The sequence below is a fragment of the Elephantulus edwardii genome, unplaced genomic scaffold, assembly GCF_000299155.1.
Source record: "Elephantulus edwardii isolate Elephantulus edwardi_28Jun2011 unplaced genomic scaffold, EleEdw1.0 scaffold00125, whole genome shotgun sequence".
Lineage (NCBI taxonomy): Eukaryota > Metazoa > Chordata > Mammalia > Macroscelidea > Macroscelididae > Elephantulus > Elephantulus edwardii.
Window position 1 is genome coordinate 9,316,578 of NW_006399875.1, and position 10,031 is coordinate 9,326,608.

A 10,031-nucleotide genomic window follows, 5' to 3' on the forward strand; every position below is an offset into this window, starting at 1 on the left:
TCCCTTGCCTTATTCACACAACAGCCTCCTGATCCAGGTGTAGGTTCTGTGTTAGCACAATCAAGTGCTCTGGGATTCCTGTTCTTCTCAGTGTCAGCCAACTTGTCATGATTCACACAGTCAAACATCTTTGCATAGTCGATGAAGCACAGATAGACATTTTCCAGGTATACCTTACTTTCAGCCAGGATCTATCTGACATTAGCAATGATATACTTTGGGCCTTGGCCTCTTCTAAATCCTGCTTGACCTTCTGGCATTTCCTTATCTATGTACTGTTTCAGAGGTTTTTGAGTGACCTTCAGTAATATTTTGCCTGAATGTGATAACAATGCTATTGTTCGATAATTTCCACATTCAATTGGATCACCTTTCTTGGGAATGAGAATATGGACCTCTTCCAATTCATTGGCCAGACAGCCATCCTCCAAAATCCTGCTATAGACAGGTGAGTGGATCTAAGGCTGCATCTAGATCCTGGAGTTGGATCCTGGAGGATAAGTGCTTTTTATTTACTTGAAAACTGGGGGTAAACTGGGCATCTCTGGTTGTGTTATCAATCAAGTGTAAGCTGATTAACTGTCTCGGATTTCATTTACAATTAGCTGTGGGCAGGAGCTGATTAACTGTTTCTGATTTCACTTACAATCAGCTGTGGAAGGGATGCCTCTTATGTAGGCAAACAGGATCTACTGGGCAGGCATTCGTATTTAAAAGTTGGTCTCATCCTATTTGGGAGTGAGTCTTTAGGTTGGTACAGTTGGATCTTGGAGGGTGTTTTTTATTTACTTGAAAGCTTGGGATATACTGTTTGGGTGTCTCTGATTGTGTTAGCAATCAAGTATAAGCTGATCAAAAGATGAGTTACATTAGGGAAATCCGCTGTAAAGGATCTCTTCAGAATACTAAGGAGCAACAATGTTAGGCTAGAGACTAAGGTGTGCCTGACCCAGGTCATGGTCTTCTCAATTTCTTGTTATGCATCTGAGAGCTAGATGATGAACAAAGATGAAAGAAGAATCAATGTCTTTGAATTGTAATTCTAGAGAAGAATATTGAACATACTATGAACTACTGAGAGAACAAATAGGGTGAAGTCAGTTTATTCTTTGTAGGCAGGGATTTTGAAGTTCTATCTCACCTACTTTGGGCATGTCGCTATGAGGGACAAGTCCTTGGAGAAGGACATCATGCTTGGAAAGGTAGAGGTTCAGAACAGGAGAGGAAGACCCCAGATGAGACAGATTGATACCATGATTGTGGCAATTGGGTCCTGAGTGCCAGTGATGGTTAGGCTGGCTCAGGATAGGGCAAGTTTCAGAGCTATTGTTAAAGGGTCACTTTGAGACATTGTTGATTTGATGGCACATAATAACCAGCACTACAACAACTTCATGTTTTCATGAAATATTAGTTTTACCATGTTCTGGAGTGTTTTACTTGTCAAGACTGTGACATGTTCAAAAGAATCTTTTGAAAGTACATTAGCAGAAATAAACAGACTTGCATAAGAGAGACATTACAGTGCACTTCCCATTGAAAGAATGTTTTCCCCATCTGAAATGGTGATTATTATGAGTTGTCTGTTTGTATTAGTGCAGATGGAGTGCTTCTGAAAGCAAGTATGATGTGTTTTTAGCTCATATAATTGGGACTTATGGCAAACCGACTGACATATTTCAACAAATGCTGCCCTTGACCTGGTGGTGCCAAGTAATCTGGAGGACAACTACCTGGCCAACTTAATGGAAGAGATCCATATTTATTCCAATTTTTCTTCCAGTAAGTAGTTGTTTTATCTTTCTTATTTTTTATTTTTTTTAAAAAATTTATTAATTTTAATGAACATCTACAGAGATTTTTGGATTTTCATTCATTCATTGTATTTATTCCAATTTTAAAAAAAGGTAATCCAACAGAATGTGGAAAATATCACTATCTCACATTCAAGCAAGATCCTGCTAAAGATTGTCCAAAAATGACTGGATGGAACAGTACATCCACAGAGACCTGCCAGATGTGCAAGCTGGGTTTTGAAGAGGCCGTGACACTAGGGACATCATTGCCCAAGTTAGATGGATCTTGGCCAAAAGCAGAGAGTTTAGGAGAAATGTCTATCTGTGTTTCATTGATTATGCAAAGGCATTTGACTGATTGGATCATAACAAATCGTGGCTAACCTAGAGGAGAATGGGAATCCCAGAACACTTGATTGTGTTCATGCAGAACCTATACTTGAACCAAGAAGCAGTTGTCAAAATAGAACAAGGAAGCACTGCATGATTCAAAATCAGGAGAGTTATGTGTCAGAGCTTCCTATCTCCATACCTTTCCAATCTATACAGAGAGCAGATTATTCAAGAGGCTGGGCTTTATGAAGAGAAATGTGGCATCAGGATTGGAGGAAGACTCATCAATAACCTGTGATATACGGATAATACAACCTTGCTTGCTGAAACTGAAGAGGACCAGAAGCGTTGGATACAGAAGGCCAAAGTTTGTAATAGTAAATATGAATTGAAACTCAACATCAATTAAAATAAAAAGATTCTTACCACTAGGCCAGTTGGCCGTATCATGATAGGTGGAAAAGAGATTAAGATTGTTAACAGTTTTATCTTGCTTGGTTCCACAATCAACCCTCTTGGCACCAGCAAGCAGGAAATAAAAATCAAATTCTGTTTGAAAAATCTACTGTTGGGGACTTCTCCATAGTATTAAGGAGCAACAGTGTCAGTCTAGAGACTAAAGTGCAGCTGATCCAGGCCATAGACTTTGAAAATACTTGCTATTACTTGCTCTCTTGTCAGAGAGCTGGACAGTGATTAAAGATGGTAGAAGAAGAAGCATTGTCTGAGCTATTGTGCAGGATATGAGCGTTGAACATACTATGGACTGCCAAGAGAACAAACAGGTCCATCCTGTTTGTTGAATGGGTGAGAGTGAAACCTAGCTGCTTTTTGGAAGCAAAGATTTTGAAGCTTTTTCTCACATACTCTGGACATGTATGTTGCCAGAAGGAACTAGTCCTTGGAGAGGGACATCATTCTTGGAAGGGTGGAGGGACAGTGTGAGGAGGAAGACCTTGAATGAGATGGATTGACTCAGTGACTTGGGTAATTAGATTAGGTGTGCTGGAGATGATGAGATTGGCTCAGGATAGGGCAGGGTTCAGAGTTATTATACATTGGGTCACTATTAGTTGCAGGTGACTCGACAGCACATAACAACAACAAATCAAGAGGGACCAGTTTGTAGAAAAAGATCTTATGATTGAAAAAGGAAAGGTCACCAAAGGAGATGATTCTTAATGAAATGTATTGACATGATGACTTCAACAATGGATTTGAACATAGTGGGGATTGTAAGGATTGGGCAATGTTTAGATCTGTTATCAGAAATGCTCTGAGTCCGAGTTGAAACAAAAAATAATAATTCATGTTGTTGTTGTTGTTAGGTGCCAGCAAGTGTGACTCATAGTGACCCTATGAACAAAAGATCTGAACCCTGTTCTGTCCTGTTCCATCCTCACAGTTCCTGAAACACAAGAGCCCATTGTGGCAATCACCATATTAATCCGCCTGGTTGAGGATCTTCCTCTCCTTTTCAACACCCCATCCTTCCAAGCATCGTGTCCTTCCTACCAAATCCATCATAACAGAAATAAATTCACTCCACATGGTACCTGTTGTTGTGTATCACTGAGTAGGAACCGGCCTAGAGTTGACACTCCGGTAGGCTTTCAGAGGCAGTTAATTACATGGGAAGAGATTGCCCGTCCTTATCCCATGGAGCAGCTAATGGATTTGAACCATGCGCGTGCCTTCAGGTTTGCTGAACAGCTTCTTGCCACTAGGCCAGCATATTTGTTCAAAACTACTATCTCTTTTTACGTTGGTATGGCAAGCGACTCGATGGCACATAACAATAACAACAACAATCAGTTTTTAAATCAAGATTTTAAATCTCTGTTGGAGTATAATTTGCATCAGGCATCTCAACTCATGGCTGTTAAGTAGTCAAGACCATCTTATAGCTGACCCTCCAATGGGTTTTCAAGAGGTTACTAATCACATGGGAGGAGATTTTCCATCTTTCTTCCACGGAACAACTGGTCTTAAATTGCCAGAGAGGCACCATTTTTGGGTTAGTCATACGATTCCTTGGGAACATCACCATTCATTTCTTTATAATCCAGTAGAATATGCAGAAAATCACGGCATCTTTTCTCACATAATGAAGCACCTGGAAAAGTATGGTTGGCTGTCATTCGTAGAATATAATTTATTATAAATTGATGAAGAGGCAAGTAAGTATGAAATGATATTATTGAAAGGGCTCAGATTGTTGTTGTGCAGCTTGTAGTTTGCATAGAGACATTTAGCAAACTCACATCATCAGTGGCTGTTGAAATCCAGGGAACGATCTACTTACCAGTCTAAGACAATTCCAGGGCTGCTTCAACTCAGTCTGTTGGAGGAACAGCAGTATTGCTGTAGTGATCTCAAGGGGGAGCATTGTTCTATCCAACAAAGGATGATTGACTTTGGATTCTCCCAGGCAAAAAGTAAAGCATGAAGGATTGAGAAAGCAATGAGTCACTAGTAGATTTCATTACAAGCTCTGAGTGCTGTTTTTTTTTTTTCTCTTATTCATTAGAGAAACAGTTACTCAATATAAGCTGTATACACTGAAGGACATATTGTTGAATAGGGATCATCCCAGTCCTTAAATAAATTGCAGTCAAGTCAAAATAACAGCACATTGTACACATGTATCAATGGCCTAACTGTAGGACTGAACAAGTGTCAGACAAGGTGCAGTATTCACAGAAAGTGTATGAAATAAGAATAGAATTAAAAGCAGGCATGAGACTTTAGGCTTGCTCACTTTGAACATGTTAAAGAAAGGATAATTGCTGATAAAGGACATCATAGTTGATGATGTAGAGGGTTGGAGAAGGCAGGGAAGATTCACTGGGCTGAACTGATACAGTTGAGTAAACAATGGACTGAAATCTATTCTTTTGTAGAGACACTGACTGGACAAAGCTTGGTCTGTTATACATGGGGTTTCACTGAACCAGAGTCCACTCAATAAAAAATTGGAAAAAAAAAACAAGTCACAGTTTTCAGAGTTTTAAAAAGATATTGAAGTCAACTAACTAAGGATACCTTCAGGAAAGGGGAGATGTGATTCGCTAAACTGTATTTTAAAATTTATGTCTAAATTAAATAATTTGGTGTTGTTGCTGTTGTTAATGTTGTTGTTACTCTGAAGCTTGGTGCCATCTGCAACTCATAACGACCCTATACACAATAGCTCACCTAGGTACTATTAAATATGTTCTGAATCATAATGACCCTGTGCACAACAGAAGAAAAAAAAATGACCTGTTCTGCACCATTCATGGGATCATGTCTGTCCTTGAGACCATTGCTGCAGGCACTATGCCATTCCATCTTGTTGAAGATCTTCCTGTTTTTCACTGAGCATCTGCTTCTGAGCATATTCTCCAGGGACTGGTTCCTCCTGATAACAAGGTCCATAGCAAGTGAGATGAAATCTCACTATTTTTGCTTCTAAGAGGTATTTTAGCTTTATTTCTTCTGTGACAGATTCATTCATTCTTCTGGTAATCCCTGGTATACTTAGTATATGGTTTTTACACTACTCAAATTTAAAAGCTTTAATTCCTCTTCAGTCTTCCATATTTATTGTCCATCTTTTTTTTTTCAATATAAGGCTTTGTAAAATGCCATGATTTGAATGAGGTATATCATAGTCTTCAAAAGTTATAGGTTTTTTTTTTATTTTTAATACGTTGAAAAAGTATTTTTCAGCAGATGTTGCCAGTGTCATTTGATTTCTTGATTGCTGCATGTATAAGTGTTGATTATGATCCAAGTAAAATAAAATTCTGGACAACTTAAAAAAAAATTCTGCTAGCTGCTGTCCTCCTTGAGGTGCTCACAGAAAACCTGACGCTGCTGATTTAAGAAAACTCGAGGTGGACATGCGTGTGAATTCTGTGTGGTCTGTATCCTTACACTGGAGCAGCTCTTCTCTCTGTTTCTATAGTAACCTTCTTGGATTTGTACATCAAAGCTCTTAACATTTAGATAAGATCCTCAGAAGCTCCTTAGTGGTGATATCACATGTACTTAGGTTTGTGACACTGATTCATCGTTTCCTGATCATAGGTTTTTACATCATTAAAGTACCAATCTTTCTCTGAGCTAAATGCTACCTAATAATAGGGTTCTTGTCTGAACAATGTGCATGCAGCACCTCCAATTGAAAAACTATGTTCTAAACTGTACAGAGGTTAATAGTGTATTTTATGAAAGTATATATGTGACAACAACCTACGATATGCAGATGACAAAACCTTGCTTGCTGAAATTGAAGAAGACCTGAAGAGCTGGCTTCAGAAGGTCAAGGACTGTAGTTTTCAAGATGGGTTGAAGCTCAACGTCAAGAAGACAAAGATTCTCACCACTGAGCCAACTGGCAGCACCATGGTGGAAAAGAGGTTGAGGTTGCTAACAATTACTGCTTTCTCATCTCCACAATTGACACTCTGAACACCAGCAGTCAGGAAATCAAAAGACAAGTTGCCTTGGGAAAATCTGCTATCAAGGCCCTCGGTACAGTGTTGCAAAGCAACCAAGATAGTCTAGAGACCAAGGTGGCCTAATCCAGGTTGTGATCTTCATAATTACTTGTTATGTTTCAGGGAGCTGGACAATGACTGAGAATGATGAAAGAAGAATCAATGCCTTCAAGTTGTGGTGTTGAAGAAGAGTCTTGAACGTACCACAGACTGCCAAGAATAGGTCTGTCTTGGAGACGATGAAACCAAGTTTCTCCTTGGAGGCTAGGATTTTGAATCTCTGTCTCACGTACTCTAAACACGTGTCCTGGAGGGATTGGTCCTTGGAGAATGACATCATGCTTGGAAGGGTGGAGGGACAACACAGGAGAGGAAGACCCTAGATGAGACAAATTGATACGGTAACTGGGGCAACGGAGATTGGAATGTCAGAATTAGTGAGACTGGCTCTGGACAGAGCTGGGTCCAGAGCTGCTATACATAGGGTCGCTATGTATCTTAGTTAACTCAAGGGCACCTAACAGCAACAGCATACAGTGATATTTTTCTGGTATTCCTTACTTTCAGCCAGGATTCATCTGACATCAGCAATGATATCCCAACTGCTATGGTCTCTTATAAACCCCACTTGAACTTCTCATAGTTCCTTATCTATGTGCAGTTCCAGCCAGGTTTGAATGATCTTCAGCACTATTTTGCTTGCATGTGATAGCAATGCTATTGTTCGAAAATTTCCACATTCAGTTGTACCACCTTTCCTGGGAATGATAACTAATATGGACTTCTTCCTATCTGTTGGGAAGACAGCTGTCCTCCAAATTCCCTGGCATAGTCTGGTGAGTGCATCCAACACTGCATCTGCTAATTGAAACAAGTCAATTACTTTTTGCCATCGCCTTCAATGCAGCTTCCATTTCCTCTTTCATTACCATTGGCTCCTGTTCATATGGTTGTTGTTGTTATGTGCCATCGAGTCGCTTGCGACTCATAGCGACCCTATGTACAACAGCCCTAAACTCCGCTCTGTCCTGGTCAATCGCACTGTCTCTGACACTCCCATTCCAATTATCCCAGTCACTGAATCAATCCACCTCATAGAGGGCCTTCCCCTCCTGCGCCGTCCCTCCACCCTCCCAAGCATGATGTCCCTCTCCAAGGATCGGTCTCCCCTCACAACATGTCCAAAGTATGTTAGACAGAGCCTCAGAATCCTTGCCTCCAGGGAGCCACCCGGTTTAACCCTTTCCAGGACAAATATGTTTGTTTTCCTAGCAGGCCATGGTATTCTCAATACTCTTCTCCAGCACCACAGCTCAAAGGTATCAAGTCTCCTTCTATCCTCTTTGGTCATTGTCCAACTCTCTGATGCATAACAAGTGATTGCAAAGACCATAGCCTGTATCAGACACACCTTAGTCTCCAGAGAGACACCATTGCTCTTCAGTACTTTGGAGAGGTCCCTAACAGCAGACTTTCCCATGGCATTGCGCCTTTTAATTTCCTGGCTACCGGTGCCAAGACTGTTGACTATGGAGCCAAGCAAACTAAAGCTGTGTACAATCTCAATCTCTTCACCATCCGTCCTGATGCTGCCAATTGGTCCAGTGATGAGAATCTTTGTCTTCTTGACATTGAGCCTCAATCCATATTGTAGGCTGCAGTCCTTGACACTCTGCAGCAGGCACTTCAGGTCATCTTCAGTTTCAGCAAGTAGGGTTGTGTCATCCGCATAACGCAGGTTGTTGATAAATCGTCCACCAATCTTGACCCCACATTTCTCCTCATAGAGACCAGCCTCCCGGATAATCTGTTCTGCATATAGCTTGAAAAGGTATGGACATAGGATGCATCCCAGGCGTACGCCCTTCCCAATTATGAACCATGCAGTGTTCCCTTCCTCTGTTCTGACGACTGCCTCCTGGTCCAAGTATAAGTTTCACATTAGAACGATCAAGTGTTCTGGGATTCCCATTCTTCTCAGAGACAGCCACAGTTTATTATGATCTACACAGTCAAATGCCTTTGCATAGTCAATGAAACACAGATAGACATTCCTCTGGTATTCCCTACTTTCAGCCAAGATCCATCTAACATCAGCTACAATGTCTCTAGTACCACGACCCCTTCTGAAACCAGCCTGGACTTCTGGTAGTTCTCTGTTGATGTGCTGTTCCAGTCGTTTTTGGATACTCTTCAGTAAAATCTTGCTTGCATGTGAAATCAGTGAAATTGTTCTGTAGTTTCCACATTCGTTTGGGTCGCCTTTCTTTGGGATAGGAACAAATATTGATCTCTTCCAGTCAGTTGGCCAAGTGGTCGTTCTCCAGATTTCTTGGCACAACTTGGTGAGCACGTCCAGGGCAGCATCTGTTAACTGAAATATGTCAATTGGTATACCATCTATTCCTGGAGCCTTATTTTTTGCCATTTCCCTCCCCACCCCCCAGGTTCATATGGTACTTCCCACAATTGTTCAGTGCAATCAATTAGTTCTGGTAGTGACTTTGTGTATTCTCTCCATCTTGATACTTTCTGGGTCATTTCCCATAGCATCTTTCAATATTGTGACATGAGGCTTTAATTTGTTTTGCAGTTCTTTCAGTTTGAGAAATGCAGAGTGAGTTCTTTTCTTTTTATTCTCCAATTACAACTCTCTGCACATTCCATTATAATACTTCACTTTGTCCTCCCAAGCTGCCCTTTGAAATTATCAGTTCATCTCTTTCACTTAGACATGCTTTCCTTTAGGAAAGTGTTCTCAACCCTCCAGTGCAATCTTTAGAGTCTCTTCTGACATCCATTTCAATTTCCTCTTCTCTGTTTTTGCAATGATCTTTTGCTTTCTTCATGGATAATATTGTTTATATCATTCCACAACTCATCTGGTCTTCTAGCATTGGTGTTCAATGCCTCAAACCTATTCTTAAGATGAACATGAAATTCAGATGGAATTGATTCAAGATCATATCTGGGTTCCTGCCAACTTATTTTCATTTTCTTCAGCCTCAATTTGAACTTTCATATGAGTAGTTGATGATCTGATCCGCAGTCTGCCTGGCCTAGTTTTGATTGCTGATATTGAGCTTCTCCAACAATATCTTCCACAAATGTAGTCAGCCGATTCCTGTGCAGCCCATCAGGTGAAATTGACACGTAAAATAATCTTTCATATATTTTAGAAAATGTATTTGCAGTGAATAAATTATTGTAAATACAAAATTCACTCATTCTGTTTTCAGCTTTACTTTTAACACCAAGCTCATAGTTTCCAGCTACTTTTCCTTCTTTACTGTTTCCTACTGTTGCATTCCAGTCACCAATTATCATTAACATGTTCGGTCAATTTCAGACTGTAAAATTTGGTAAAAATTATCAGTTTCTTCCTCTTTGGTTCTAAACGTAAGATCATATATTT